This window comes from Hylobates moloch, unplaced genomic scaffold (genome assembly GCF_009828535.3).
Source record: "Hylobates moloch isolate HMO894 unplaced genomic scaffold, HMol_V3 SCAFFOLD_4, whole genome shotgun sequence".
In the NCBI taxonomy this organism is placed as follows: domain Eukaryota; kingdom Metazoa; phylum Chordata; class Mammalia; order Primates; family Hylobatidae; genus Hylobates; species Hylobates moloch.
In genome coordinates this window covers 32,200,574-32,217,279 of record NW_026652279.1, presented here as the reverse complement: position 1 = coordinate 32,217,279, position 16,706 = coordinate 32,200,574, and the positions used below count along the sequence as shown (strand labels likewise).

The 16,706-nt window shown below is 39.1% G+C and overlaps 1 protein-coding gene across 9 annotated transcripts in view; it reads right to left on the bottom strand.

Moving 5' to 3' along the window:
- Nucleotides 1-16,706, bottom strand: part of TMCC1 (transmembrane and coiled-coil domain family 1) — a 248,589-nt gene that overhangs the window by 210,051 nt on the left and 21,832 nt on the right. The window contains exon 1 of one of the 9 annotated variants that reach the window (XM_058437333.1): nt 4,043-4,156. The exons of the other annotated variants lie outside the window; for them this stretch is intronic. The gene's annotated coding sequence lies outside the window, so the exon portion shown is untranslated. Of the gene's footprint in view, nt 1-4,042; nt 4,157-16,706 lie in introns of those variants that run through there. 9 annotated transcript variants of the gene reach the window in all.

The window sequence follows — 16,706 nt, the reverse complement described above, 5'->3', positions numbered from 1 at the left end:
AGAAACACCAAAAAAATGTAGTATACACTGCAGTATATAAACAAATACAAAAATCTAAAGGATAGGGATAGTACCTGTAAGCATACCCCTATGAGAAATCAGTACCTACTTATGTATTTACTTGTATCTTAAGAATAAAATGGCCGGGCATGTTGGCTCACACCTGTAATTCCAGCCCTTTAGAAGGCCAAGGCAAGAGGATTGCTTGAGCCAAGGAGTTCAAGACCAGCCTAGGGAACAGTGAGGCCCTGCCTCCACAAAAAATAAACTTAAAAAATTAGCCAGCCATGGTGGCACACACCTGTAGTCCTAGCTACTCAGGAGGCTAAGGCAGGAGGATTGCTTGAGCCCAGGAGGTCTAGGCTGTAGTGAGCTATGACTGAGCCACTGCATTCCAGCCTGGGCAACAGAGTGAATATGCACACCCCACCTCAAAAAAAAATCAATAAAATAATATCAAACTAAACAAAATAAGAGGATATATCTAAATCTAAGCAACCCATTCATTATCTCCTCCTTTTGGTTGTCATCAAAACATACCTGAAGATTGACACATCTAAAACCTAAATCACGATCTTCCCAAAAAAAAAAAAAAAAAAAAAAAACCTGTCTTCCTTCAGTATTCCTTTTGTCAGTAAAGAGCACTAAGTTAAATCAGAAATGTAGGACTCCTCTCTTCTCCACTTCATATTCTACCCATCATCAAGTTCTGCTGACTATATCTCCTAAATATTCTTAAATGAACGCCGTTCTATCCTCTTTACCAACACAACTCTGTCTAAAAGAGACACCATTACCTATCACATGGACAACTAAATTCCTAACCAATACCCCTACATCCACTCTGGTACCCCTTCGAGCCATTCTTTGCATTTCAGTCAAGTGTTCTAATCAAAAAAGCAAATCTGCTGCGTGTGGTGGCTCACATCCCAGCACTTTCGGAGGCTGAGGTGGGTGGATCACTTGAGGTCATGAATTCGAGACCAGCCTGGCCAACATGGTGAAACCCTGTCTCTACCCAAAATACAAAAATTAGCTTGGCGTCGTGGCACACAACTGTAATCCGAGCTATTTAGGAGGCTGAGACAGCAGAATCGCTCAAACCTGGGAGGCGGAAGTTGCAGTGAGGCAAGATCACGCCACCACACCCCAGCCTGGGCAACAGAGTGAGACTGTCAAAAAAACAAAAGGAAAAAAGAAAAAGAAAATCTGACTATGTCCTTTCTTGCTTAAAAACCCTTTAATGGCTACTTACTCCTCTTAGGATACTTAGAATAACGGCAAAAACTTCTTAACACGACCTATAAAAACCTAACAAGGACAGGCCTCTCTCTTCACCTCAAACCATGATCTTTTTCTAACTCTCACTGCTCAAGCCATGCTAGCCTTAATTAGGTCCTTCATTTCACCATTCTCCCTTCTACCACAAGGCCTCTGCACTTGCTGTTTCTTCTGTCTGAACAACCATCTCCCATCTCTCCTTTCTTTGCCAAGTTAACATCTACTCCTCCTTCAGATCATAGCACAAGTATCATTTCTTGAGGATGCCTTCTCTAATCTGGTCAAATCTCACTAATATAAGTGTTACCCAATACCTACTCTTATGCCACTGTCACAGGTGCAATTTAAACACTTAATTTGACATTTCTGTCTTCTCCACCAGACCCTAAGTTCCATGGGGGAAGGGTATCACATCAGTTTTTGCCCCACATAATATCCTGTTGCCTAGGCGGCCCAATAAAAATGTGTTGCATGAATGAATAAATGCATGAACCATGCTCAAGAATCATCAGATATGGTCCAGACTGCCTAAGTCAAAGTTCAGTTGCCAGCAATCACAAAACATTAACCACTAGGTCAAACTCCTATCACCATGATCTTCACTATACTAAATTTTCTTTGGCAAGGTCCCTTTAGCTAAGATAATGATGTTTACTTACGACAGGCCTTCTTCTGGTGGCTTCCTATTTACATGAAGAAACCATCAAAAACTCAAACTCCATCGAATAAAATAAAGCAATCTAAGAATGTCTGATTGTAGCTTTCATAACAAAACTATAAATTAGTTTTTTGAGTTTTTCTTAACACCTCACTGAGTTTTTCCTAATACCTCATTTTCTTAATACTTCATGTCAAGTCCCAAAGCAAAGACAAATCATTCCTCGTTTGTCTTGAAATCTGAACCTCTTACTCAACTTATCCCAAGATAAATCACTGAAAATAAAACTCTACTAAAAAATAACATTTAAAGAAGTTAAAGTCTCTAGACACTTAAAAAATCAAAAGAAAAAAAAACTCAGCAGAAAAAGGAGAAGAAATGAGGGCAATGTTTGGATGAAAAACCCTCTTCGACCACACAAAACAAGAAACACATCTTCCCCATGAATTCTGGCAAGGTCAATTCTCAGCCTCATTCACAAAATTCTTGGATAGCTTCCTTGGCCTAAAAACAACAACAACAAAAAAAACCCCACACGATTTCACAGTGACTATTCTAAAGCCTGAGTATGGATATGGTTGCCTAGGAAAATTGCCCATTTCGATGATAAGCAAACAGTTCTCAGTGATGTTTCAATAATTTTTCTTAAGTCATAAAAATAGTAGATATAATAATTCATTTTTAAAAAGGTAAATGAATGGAAAATGTAAGATCCTGTTTTAAACAGAAGCTGCAGTATCAGAAATTAGAGATTTAGGAAAAGATAAACATTTCTAGAGAAGTAATGAGAGTTAAAGAAAACACTGGTTCTTCAGATTCCAAAATGGCCAAATGACTTAGCAAGAAAGTTTAGTAATACTATACCAATGTCAATTTCCTGGTTTCGATATTATACTACAGTTACATAAGATGCCACCACTGGGGGAAGCTAGGGGAAGGATTCAAGGGACTCTGTGCTATTTTTGCAACTTTCCGTGAATCTACAATCATTTCAAAATAAAGTTTTAAAAAAATATTAGTGGGGAATATTCAGGATAATACAACTGTAATTTTAAGTAGTGTGTAGCACTTTCCCAAGCACTGTGAGTCATTCTAGTGAATTTCTGAACCTGAATGGATCGTGGGAACTCTTGGATAGGTAGCCAGTGGTCAGGAGCACAGGTAGCGAAGGGACCTCCAAATTTGTGGCTGGTGTCTTTAAGTGAGGATAGTCTTGTGGGGGACCATGACCTTAACCTATACAGTCTATGTTAACTCCCAGTAGTGTCAGAATTCCATTGCAACAACTTCTAGGTAATCTACTAACAGTATTTCTTTTTTCAAAAACACTGCTCTAGGACCTACAATTCAGGTTTTCTAAGTCCCAATTTCAAAACTATGAATCAACGAATAATGCATTAAATGTCAAACAGGATTTCAAACATGTATGAGCAACGATAAACAACAGTTAAGAAAGTTAAGAATTGGTTCTCAAAATAAAGCAATGTTATACAACATCATGAATTTCTCCAATAAAGATTAAGTGGCCTTGGGCTTTCAAGTTTTAACTCTGGTCCAATCGCCAATGAAATTATCTAACCTTCCTCCTCAACTAGCTGATTCACTAAATTAGCAAAACATGTAGATGAGGTACTTCTGTCTCTGAGTCAAGAAATTCTTTTAGGGAGTCTAAAAAGAAGAGTGAATCTGTTGTGCCCAACCCCTATTAACCTCAGTAGGGATGGCACCAGGTTCAAGAGGCCAAAGAAGAGACCCAGAACCAGCAAACGAGACATGGGATTTTTTTTTTTTGAGACGTAATCTTGCTCCCTCACCCACGCTGAGGTGTAATGGCACGATCTCAGCTCGCTGCAACCTCTGCCTCCCAGGTTCAGGCAATCCCCCTGCCTCAGCCTCCCAAGTAGCTGGGACTACAGGCATACACCACCAAACCCGGTTAATTTTTTTTGTATTTTTAGTAGAGGCAGGTTTCACTACGTTGGTCGGGCTGGTCTCGAACTCCTGACCTCAAGTGATCCACCCGCCTCAGCCTCCCAAAGTGCTGGGATTACAGGCATGAGCCACCATGCCCAGACCAAACATGGGATTTTATTAGGGGCTTACCTACAGGGGAGACAGTCCAGTAGCGGTGGGGTGGACAGAAGAACTTCCTTACATACAGCCCAGTGGCAGTGGGCTGGACAAGACATCCACCTTAACTACAGTCCAGTGATGGCAGGCTGAACAACATATCTATACTGCCCAGTGGCAACGGACTGCCTAATTATAAACAAAACATACAGGAAGCAGAAAGAATCAATAATTAAAGAGAAAAGCTACTATGAAACTACTATTCTTCATAGATTTAGATACCTCTTTTTATATACCACCTTGTATTTGTATAGTACTTTGTAATGTCCAAGTAACTTTTTTTTTTTTAATTTTTTTGTTTTTGTTTTTGAGACGAAGTCTCGCTCTGTCACACAGGCTGGAGTGCAGTGGTGCGATCTCAGCTCACTGCAAGCTCCACCTCCCAGGTTCACACTATTCTCCTGCCTCAGCCTCCTGAGTAGCTGGGACTACAGGCACCTGCCACTACGCCTGGCTAATTTTTTGTATTTTTTTAGTAGAGACAGGGTTTCACCTTGTTAGCCAGGATAGTCTCGATCTCCTGACCTCATGAGCTGCCCGCCTCAGCCTCCCAAAGTGCTGGGATTACAGGCATGAGCCACTGGGCCCAGCCATGTCCAAGTAACTCTTAACACATTATCTCAATTGATCCTCACAATAATACTGTGAGGTACTTGATGTTATTTCACATTTTACAGATGAGAAAAATGAGCCTAAATGGCATGCTGAAGGTCACACAGCCAGCAGGCAGAAAAGCGGGAACTTACACTCTTGACTATTCTACCACAGGTGTCCCTCTAAATGAAGGGAAGTTTTACAACGCTAACACAACTTTCTGAATACCATCCTTTTCACATTTTACAGATGAGAAAAATAAGCCTAAATGGCATGCTCAAGGTCACACAGCCAGCAGGCAGAAAAGCTGGAACTTACACTCTTGACTACTCTACCACAGGTGTCCCTCTAAATGAAGGGAAGTTTTACAGTGCTAACACAACTTTCTGAACACCATCCTCCATATCGCAGCAAACTATTAAACAGCTTCAAGACATACTGAAAAATTAGAATCAGTCACAGAATTACAGGAACCTTAAGGATCATTTCTAGTATAATTTCCCATTTTACATTTTTGGTTTTTTTGAGACAGTGTCACTCTGTCACTCAGGCTGGAGTGCAGTGGCACAATCTCAGCTCACTGCAACCTCTGCCTTCTGGACTCTAGTGATGCTCCCACCTCAGCCTCCTGAGTAGCTAGAACCACAGGTGCATGCCACCACGTCCAGCTAATTTTTTGTATTTTTGGTAGAGACAGGGTTTTGTCAGGTTGCCCAGGCTGGTCTCAAGCTCGTGAGCTCAAGCAATCCACTCACCTCAGGCTCCCAAAGTGCTGGAATTACAGGTATGAGCCACCATACATGGCCGTTATTTTTTCTTATAAAATGTTTTCTGTACTTAGGATCAAAAAAAATTTTTTTCAGGGTCCTCACATTTTAACATCTGCAAGCATGAAAGAAGATCAAGAAGCTGAGAAAATAAAAGGATGAAAACATACAAACCCTGAATATGTTTTGCCTGACTTCCCCTTGGTCCTCAACATATTTGTTGGAAAAAACACTTTCTTATTCATAGGCATGGGTCAAATTTAAGATTTCTTCTGATAGCTTTAATAACTTTTCATTTTAAATAAGTGATTACCTTAGATTATCTACAAAACGTGTTTTTTATTATTGCTTCTCAAACTGTTGAAGCAATTAATATAAACATAGTATATGGTAAACTAATAGAAAAATAATATGAAGGAACAAAAAGAATCTTGTAGGCCATAGCTAAAAATTTTCAAGATTTTGACTTGCTCATAATATAATTTCCTTCATTTCGACAAAAACATTACAAAATTCTCAATCTACTCCAATAACCACATGTAAATCTTACTCAAGGAGAAAAAGGTGGTATCTCAAAGTCACATTCCTTTTCATTACAGAAACATTTTTTAAATATGTAGAGGTTTTTATTGCTTAAACTTATTTAAGCACGTAAGTCACTATGAAGCAAATATAGAAACACAAATGATGTAAGTATGAGATAAACTATAAAAAATGAATTCAGGCTGTGTGTGATAGCTCACGCCTGTTATCCCAGCACTTTGTTTTGGGAGGCTGAGGCAGGAGGATCACTTGAGGCCAGGAGTTTGAGAACAGCCTGGGCAACATAGCAAGACCCCATCTCTACGAAAAATACAACAATTAGGTGGGCATGGTGGCATGACCCTATAGTCCCAGGTACTTGGGAGGCTGAGGTGGGAGGATTGCTTGAGCCTGGCAAGCCGAGGCTGCAGTGAGCCATGACCTCACCACTGCACTCCAGCCTCGGCAAGAGAGAAACCCTGTCTCAAAACACACACACACACACACACACACACACACATGCGTATATACATGAATTCATGGTCTAGGAAATTCACCTTTTGACTTTTTTGTTCTAATTTGATACTGCCTCCCTTCTGTTCTCTGCCTAAAAAATAAACATATCTAGGACTCTGCTCAATTAATTTTTCCCTCTTCATAGTGCCTGATATGGTGCTCAATAAATAAATGTTTAAACTTAAAAATTTCCCACTAATCACTAGCATACCATAATCCAGCCTCCATGACTAGGAAGCTACATGGCAACTTATCTCACTACATCAGTGTAATTGTAGAATTTTTGATCTATCAATCGCCAATGATAACTGAAAAAACCTGTTTTGGGCACCAAAGCAAGGGTTTCATGACATAAAGCAAAGAAGAAATTAATTACTGATAGTTTATTTAATCTAACACAAATATTCAAAAATTTTAAAAATACATATGTTAAAGAGTTCAATATTTTCCACCCTCTACCCTCAGGAATCAACTACTCCTTACTAAGAACCACCTACATATAAAAATAGATGTTTCATACCTCAGTGTCAAAATTGAACTCAAAATATTAAGTGAATGGAATTTTTTTTTTTTTCAATAGAGATGAGGTCTCTATTGCCCAGGCTGGTCTCAAACTCCTGAGCTCAAGCAATCCTCCCATCTCAGCCTCCCAAAGTGCTGGGATTACAGGCATGAGCCACTGCGCCCAGCCCGTGAGTGGAAATTTGTCCACAATATATTATGACGTGTATGGGGGAGATGGGGTGGGGGGAAACGGGTAATAGTACATACATTACTATCAAGATACAAATATGTGTATATAAGTATGTTTGCACCTGAGTCTACAGTGTACATCAAAATGTTAACATTGATTATCACTGAAAATTACCAGAGAAATTATAACTTTCTGAATTATCTAAGCATTTTCTATAACAAACACATTATTATTTTTTTTTTTTTTGAAACGGAGTCTCGCCCTGTCACCCAGGCTGGAGTGCAATGGTGCGATCTCAGCTCACTGCAACCTCTGCCTCCCCGGTTCAAAGGATTCTCCTGCCTCAGCCTCCGGAGTAGCTGGAATTACAGGTGCCTGCCACCACACCCAGCTAATTTTTGTATTTTTAGTAGAGACAGGGTTTCACCACGTCGGCCAGGCTGGTCTCGAATTCCTGACTTTGTGATCTGCCCACCTTGACCTTCCAAAGTGCTGGGATTACAGGCATGAGCCACCACGCCCAGCCACTTTTACAATCCAAAGACAGTAAAGCATTTACTCCACTAACCTAGGAATGTGTGGACTATTCAGGATTTGAACAAGCATGCTTTTCCAACCATCTTTGTTTTCACATGAAGTAACATAAGGGGGAAAAAATAAACCAAATGTGGTTACTGTGGGACTAAGACCTGCATGATATTCCTTTGGTGCTCTGAGAAGTTGGAAGCGGAGTGAAGGTAAGCAGAAACACAAAATAAGTATTAAAGAATTATTACGTACGGTGGCTGGGCGCAGTTGCTCACGCCTGTAATTCCAGCACTTTGGGAGGCCGAGGCGGGCAGATCATGAGGTCAGGAGATCAAGACCATCCTGGCCAACATGGTGGAACCTCACCTCTACTAAAAATACAAAAATTAGCTGGGTGTGGTGGCATGCACCTGTAGTCCCAGCTACTTGGGAGGCTGAGGCAGGAGAATCACTTGAACCCAGGAGGCAGAGGTTTCAGTGAGCCGAGATCGCACCACTGCACTCCAGCCTGCCGACAGAGCAAGACTCCATCTCAAAAAAAAAAAAAAAAAAAAGAATTATTACTTATGTCAAGAACCTTTCAAGTGATTTATAATCTCATTGTTAAAACAAGACTTTAAATATAATTAAGATAACCGTATTAAAAAACAGGGAAAGAATTCAAATAAACATTTCTCCAAAGAAAATATCCAAATGGCCAACAGACACATTAAAAGATGCTCACCTTGTTAGTCATTAAGGAAATACAAATAAAACCACAATGAGGTACCATTTCACACCCACTAGGATGGTTAAAATCAAAGTATAACAAGTGTTAAACAGAAATAGAAATTAGAACCCTCATACACTGCTGGTGGGAATGTAAAATGGCCCAAGCAGTTTGTTTTTGGAAAACAGCCTTACAGTTCCTCAAAATGTTAAACATAAAAGAGTTACCATATTTCCTAGCAATTCCATTTCTAGGCATATATGTATAGTTCACATAAAACCTTGTACATAAATGTTCCTAACAGCATTATTCAAAATGGCCAAAAAATGGAATCAATGTAAATATTCATCAACTGATGAAAAGATAAACAAAACATGCTATATTCTCCATACAATGGAATCTTACTTGGCAATAAAAAAGAACAAAGTACTGATACATGCTACAACAAAATGGATAAATCTGGAAATTATGCTAAGTGAAAGAAGCCAGTCACAAAGGACCACATATGGTATGACTCCATTTATATGAAGCATCCAGAATAGGCAAATCCTTAGGAACAGAACATAGATTAGAAGTTATGCAGGGATAGAGCAGGTGGGGTGGAAATGTGGAATGACTGCTCAATGGGTACAGGGTTTCTTTTGGGGGTGATGAAAATGTTTTGGAATTAGGTTGTGGTGATGGTTGTACCGCTCTGTGAATATACTAAAAACCAGTGAAATGTACACTAAGAAAAATGAAGCTTAAGGTATACAAAATATATCTCAAAAAAGCTGTAAAGCAAAATGTTAATAGGAGAAATGGGTGCATGGCATACAGATACTCTGTACTATCTGCAATATTTCTGTAAATCCGAAACTTCTAAAATAAAAGGTGTATATACAAATTAGGAAACAAGACATATAATAAATAGCTAAAGTAAGGAATGAGCTAAAATAGCACCACAGAACTTTGAAAAGATTCACCCACAGTGTTTCAGATTTTAAAATAAGTGCTGACTAAATATTAGATGGAAACAAATGAGGTTAGGCCTCATCCACAGGCATAGCACAGATAGAAGGAAAAATAGAATTCAAAGACCTGAAACAAACTCATCACTCACCTGACCAAAAAACTTCCATTTTCTTACTTACATACAACTTTCCAAATAAATTTACTTTCTCACAACCCAAAAACTTTCAGAAATGTCTATGTGGAAAAATATACACATGCTGGTAAACAACAGTGTCACTTTATCAATGTAAATCTAGTCCCTCTGCACCTTGGATTAGGATTTTATTAGGAAAGCATTTTAACACAGTTTTGCCATATCTATTTCTAAAAGTCTAAAGACCTTATTCTCTATAGCTAAGACGTTATTATCATAGAATTTAAGATTCAATTCGGGCGAAACCTAAAAGATGTCAAGATTTGTTTTTATTGTCTTCTCCAGACGAATAATAAAGCACTCAAAGTGTTCAAAAAGAAGATACTGACTGGAAAGGGACATAGGGAATTACCAGGGGGATAAAAATGTCCTATATCTTTACTTTATTCTTGGTTATACTGTACCCATACACTGTTGTATGCATATGTAAAAATTCATTAAGCTATATATACATCTTTGATCTGTGGATCAAAAGATCTGGAAATTATACCTCAATTTTAAATAAGTACTCCACCCTGGGCGACAGAGCGAGACTCATCTCAAGAAAAAAAAAAAAAAGGGCATCCAGAATAAGGCTAAAAAAACAGTAAGAACCAAATCAACATCCTCTCCATCCCCATCTCCAACACGCCCCCAAATGCCATGTCCTTGTTCTCAAAAGAGAAAATTATTTTATCTAGAACTAGTTGTGAAATAATGCAAAGAATGCAAAAGAAGTTATCAGGTTCATGCTCTCTTTAAAAACCATCACAGTGCTACCACCTCTTGCATCCTTGTGCAGTTTTGTAAAAGAGTTCTAAGGTACCATACTTTTTACTATATTTTTCCCTTTTTTCATATGTCCACATGTCTATAGAGAGAAGGTTGGGAGCCCACATAGGCCTCAACAGATTGATACAAAGTATGGCTCTTATTTCAGTCACAAAATTTTAAAGTTGGACTAGGTCTGAGCAGTCAATAATCCTAAGAGACTTGCCTAAGATTTCACAGCTTAACAAGTGGCAGAGTCAAATCAAAGTTGAATCTAGCCTTCTATTCACCACACCACACTTATACCTATGCCCAATTAGAAACTAGACAGTACCTTATCTAAAGTGATAATTGCACTCAGGAAAAAAATAGTTTATATTATCCAAATTCTCATAGCCATCTGTTCCACAGCATCAGTGTTTTAATAAATTTATAAGAATTATAACTACTGTCTGGGCACGGTGGCTCACATCTATAATCCCAGCACTCTGGGAGGCTGAGGCAGCCAGATCACTTGAACTCAAGTTCGAGACTAGCCTGGGCCACATGGCAAGACCCCATCTCTAGTGAAAATACAAAAAATCAGCCTGTAGGAGAATCATCTAAGCCCAGGAAATCAAGACTGCAAAGAGCTGAGATCACACCCTGCATTCCAGCCTGGGTGATGGGAGTCAGATGCTGTCTCACAAAACAAACAAAAAAGAATTTTAACTGTCAATTAGGTTATGGTCAGTACCTTCTTTTTTTCTGTAGTAAAATCCCCTTGGTAAACTGATTTAATGCCAAAAGGTTATTTGGTAAATAAAAAGTAAAGGCAAACAGAGGTGAATGGTTTTAAAGAATATGTTTGGCAACCAAAGACATTAATACAGTCATTTATCCATTTGGCAAACTTTGAAATGCCTACTAGGTGTCCAGGCACTATATTGGACCCAACAAACACAAAAGATACAGGAGACTTTGGTCTAGGTAGGGAAACACCACAAAGTGGTAAGAGCCATGATGGGAAATCTGGGGTGCTGAGGAAGCCCAGAGGAACAGCATCTATCTTAATCTGGAGCGTCAAGAAGTCAGACTAGCCTCTTACACTCCCAAACGGTAAGATTTGCTCCAGAAAGCTCAGGCTTCTCAACATTCATTTTTTTTTTTCCCCTGTAGTGGTGCAAGGTGCAATCCGGGCTCACTGCAACCTCTACCTCCCAGGCTCAAGAGATCTTCCCACCTCGGCTCCCACTGGGAGTACAGGTACACGACACCACATCAATTTTTTTTTTTTATGGAGACGGGGTTTTGCCATGTTGCCCAGGCTGGTTTCAAACTCATGGGCTCAAGTGACTCGCCTGCCTCAGACTCCCAAAGTGCCGGGATTACAGGCGTGAGCCACCACTCCTGGCATCCTTGTACTTCTTAAAATAAGGATGTATTATGTTTATAACCAGAAAAAATATGGATGGCTATCAAAATAGCCCAAAGAGGATAGGGAGAAAATGATGAAAGCTTGAACTATAAGGTCTGTAAGAGCAGAAAATTGATCTTATTTTCCACTATATCCCTAATTCCTTGTATAATGTCTGGCACATAACAGATGCTTAATAAATGTCAGAATAAATGAGTGAATGAGTGAATAAATTAACACTCTTAAGGCTTAATGGGGAAGACACATTTCAGAAGTAAAAAGAAAGAAATTAAAGATAACCCCAAGTTTTGTAGACTGGTTGGCTAAATGAATGATGAGCCATTAATCAAGATAAGTAAAACCAGAGGAGGTATAGGTTTACGGGAACGCAAAAATATCACTGCAAAATGCCAATGAATTTGGTAGAAGACACACTAGGTTTCAGGAACCAGCAGGATCTCAAAATGCAGATGTCCGGCAGGCAGTAGGGAAGTGCAAGCTGAATGTGCAGATCTGAGTGTCATCTACGTGAAGCTTATATCAGAGATCCCAGCTATCATATACCATAGTTTATGGACTCCCACTGCTCTTAATCAACAACAGAATAAGATATGCAGATCAAAACGGAATACACCCACTATTCTGGATGCCCTGACACCCAATCTGACCTTTATCCTACTGATTTCTAAACTTACGATTATGAAATAAATACACATTATGCTTTAGAGACTTCATCTCTCATTTGTTTCCTAATGGTATACAAAGATCCACAGCCATATATATACATATACATACATACATACATATATATATATATATATTTTTTTTTTTTTTTCCGAGACAGAGTTTCGCTCTTGTTGTCCAGGCTGGAGTGCAATGGCTCTATCTCAGTTCACCACAACCTCTGCCTCCCGGGTTCCAGCGATTCTCCTGCCTCAGCCTCCCGAGTAGCTGGGATTACAGGCATGCGCCACCACGCCCAGCTAATTTTTTATTTTTAGTAGAGACAGCGTTTTTCCACGTTGGTCAGGCTGGTCTCGAACTCCCAACCTCAGGTGATCCACCTGCCTTGGCCTCCCAAAGTGCTGGGATTACAGGTGTGAGCCACCACTCCTGACCATATTTTATATTTTCACTATTTGCTACAGACAGAAATCTTGGCTCATAGATCCAGGAAAGATAAGAAATTCAATACATTTGGCATTATTTACCATAAAGATACAAAATGTATATACTGGTTTTATTCACTAAAAACAGGCAAATTATCACAAAATAATGGTTTGTCACATGCTACTGATTTTTTAAAGTTTCTGTTTGAAACTTAAAATACTTTTGAAAAACAAATGTCTTAGGAGGCCATTATTTATCAACAATATTTTTATAAATGTTTATTCTCACTATAGGACAGGAAAAATTATTTTTTGATACCTGTTTCACCTAACTCCAAGATTGCAACATCATGATCCTTCCAACTGTCCTCACCTACACAAGTCTCATCCTTGTCCAATTCATCCTACCTATGAGTTAAAAAAAAAAACAAAACACTTCTTCATTTCCTTTGTTTCAATTCTACCTCTCGAAGTCCACTCTTCATATCTTAAACTGACCTTACTCAAAACTAAGCTTGTCTCCAAAAAGTCAACAAATGGGTGGGGCTAGTCTCACAGACACAGAAACACAAATGTATGATTCAAGTATCTTCATGCTTTCATCCATGTTATTTTTCACACTTGCAATGATAGCCTTCTTCTTCAACATTCCAAATAGAGAAGACAGACCAAATCCTCCTGTAATCGCTTCAGCAGTCACCTATTCTCTTCCTTCTTTATACTTCCATAATACAAACCATACGGCCTTCAATAGCTAGTTTTCCTGTTTTCCTCTTTCCACACTGGTTTCTTGAAGTGCCATATCAAATCTAAATTCCTTAACAATACCATTAGTATTCAATAAATACTAATTCAGTGACAGGTTTAAATCTGTCTCTAAATAAATAATCTAGTCCTAACCTGGTGTGGGTAGAAAATCTAACATAACTCTACCAGAGTAAAGAAAGAACATATAGCCAAGCAAATAACTGAAGCCACAGAAGGTGGCTTATTTCACAGCACTTCCCAGTTCATCCTATCTGGTGACTCCATTGGCTTATTTTCAAGAAACTGACTTTAAGGCCACAGTAGAAACAAGTTTTTAAAAAATAACACCAGAATAAACTGAGTCACTGAGTCAGAGCTAAAAGAAAAGTGATTCTAAAGATGACAGATGAAGACTCTAGGTCACACAGACAGTTGGTGGCATACAAACACTAGAACAGAGGCTTCTAACTTCTAGAAGAGTAACATATTTATTGTGTGCCTAATATGTGCCAAGAACTCTGCTAGGCACTATGTTAGACTAGTACCCATTCTTGTACATCAAGATACTTCCCATAGATGTTCTAAAACATTTAAAATATTAATTTAAGGCTCACATTCTAAGGAAATCCCTGTGTTACGAGAAGACAACACCCACATCTCTAACAAATACATTAAAACAGGCAGGCAGATGGGGGGGAACCATACAAGCAGGAAAGAATTTGGAATTTCAAACAATTTACTCTTCCTTTTCTGGCTATGAAAATTCGCATGCTACTGTTTACCAATAAAGAGATTAAGACCACCAAAAGGCATTTCTACCCAAATTTCATGACCCATCAGTTCAGAAAAAATGAGTGTTATTCCCGTCAGAAAAAAATTATCTGTTTTTGTCACATCACATGCAGAGCCATCTGAGGACAAATGTCTAAGCAAAAAAAGAAACAATACTGGAATTTGATAAAGACTCCTCATGAATATGGCATTTAGCTGTTCTTTTCTTTTCTTTTTTTTTTTTTGAGATAGAGTCTCGCTCTGTCGCCCAGGCTTGAGTGCAGTGGCACAATCTTGGCTCACTGCAACCTCCACCTCCTGGGTTCAAGCGATTCTCCTGCCTTAGTATCCCAAGGAGCTGGGATCACAGGTGCACACCATCATGCCCAGCTAATTTTTATATTTTTAGTAGCGACGGGGTTTCACCATGTTGGCCAGGCTGGTCCTCGGACTCCTGACCTCAAGTGATCCACCCACCTTGGCCTTCCAAAGTGCTAGGATTACAGGCGTGAGCCAACGCGCCCAGCCTAGCTGTTTCAATGGAAGCTTTCATCAAAGGATCTCAAAACAAATGTTACTGACATTACCAATAACCAGATTGGTGACACTATGGCTACAGAAAGAAATATATCAATGACCTAAGGAATTCAATACTGATATTCTGAAACCTAGCCCTCTGTTCTAAAAACAAAATCTAGTTTTATGTATAGTAGTGTGGTATAAGAAACATACATATTTGGTCTTTGTCCTTGATTTCTGGCAGAGCTCCTAAAACCCTTAGGTTTTCCTCAATAACAGAAGCACTTTTTGTTATTCATAACGGATTCCTTTCAACCACACCTGAGTTTATACTAATTGGGTGACTCTTGGTGGGCCTCTTGATAGCTTCAGGATAGGGCTGGTTGCCAGGGGAACCAACCAAGCGATTAGAGCATTGGAACTTTTAGTCCTCCACTCCTCAACCTTTGGAGAAGAGAGAGGAACTAGGGACTGACTAAATGATGGGGTTTGGAAAGATTCCCAGGTAGTGAATACACGGAGGTGCTTGGGAGGGTGTTGTGCCCAGACAGGACATGAAAGCCTCGCACCCCTCCCCCATAGCTTGCCCTACGTATTTATTTCATTTAGCTGTTCCTGAGTTGTACCCTTTATAATAAATTGATAAACATAAGTAAAGTGTTTTCCTGAGTTCTATGAGTCTTTCCAGTGAATTAACGAACCTAAGGAAGGGGTCACAGGAACCCCTGAATTTGCAGCCAAGCCAGACAGAAGTATGGGTGGCCCAAGACTTGTGACTATCATCTCAAGCAGCGGCAGTCTTTTGGGACTGAGCCCTTTAACTTGAGATCTGACACTAACTCCAGGTAGACAGTGTCAGAATTGAATGGAATTGTTGAACACTCAGTGTCAGAGAACTGAATAAATGGTGAATTAGGTGTGGTATGGAAAAACCCCCATAGGTAGTAATTCTTAGGATATATTTGTAAAGCTTGATGATACAAATGGATTTGTTGATATAACCTCCCAACTTACCTTGATGCACATGTACAAATAGAAAACCCAAAAATGTAAGCAATGCTGTCAAGAATATTGCTACTAAAAATAACTGGCATTAATTTTATGCCATCTACATGCCAGGCATTAAGCTCAGCATAAATTATTTGCAGTGTACAAAACTCTGAGACACAGATACTGTCCTCAACAGCAGAAGAGACAATTAAATCTCATAAATGTCCCACTATACACAGCAAGTAGCAGAGTTACGAACTAAAGCTAGTTTTAACACATAAATCCTTGCCAACTTCTACATTACAGCATCCTTTACTTTTTATCATGTAGTGTAAAATTATAAACTTTAACAATCCTTGAGGACAGCATCCTCAAAATATGTTCTTGAAAGACTAGTCTTGAAAACTTCTCTCAAATAATAAAAATAAAATATAGGGAAATCACATCTACCTATCTAGTATTCTACTTGTCTACTTTACACATTTTTTTAAGAACTGCCTTTTTCAGCATTATACTCTTGCTGACTGACAAACATTTCATTTTTTTCTCCTCCAGTTAATAAGAAACTAAAGTCATCAAGACACTACTTTCTCTTCAGTACCAGTATCAGCAATGAGGAAAGAGTCACTAGAAATCAGAAAATCTTACAACTTCTCAATATATTTGGATAGTTACATTTCCAAGTATTATCTTCAGTGGCAAAACCCTAATTCTTCAATTGTTTTTCATTAGATATGGTGGCTAATGAGGCTGGGCAGCGTGGAAGCTCACGCCTGTAATCCCAGCACTTTGGGAGGCTGAGCGGGCGGATCATGAGGTCAGGAGATTGAGACCATCCTGGCTAACATGGTGAAACCCCGTCTCCACTAAAAATACAA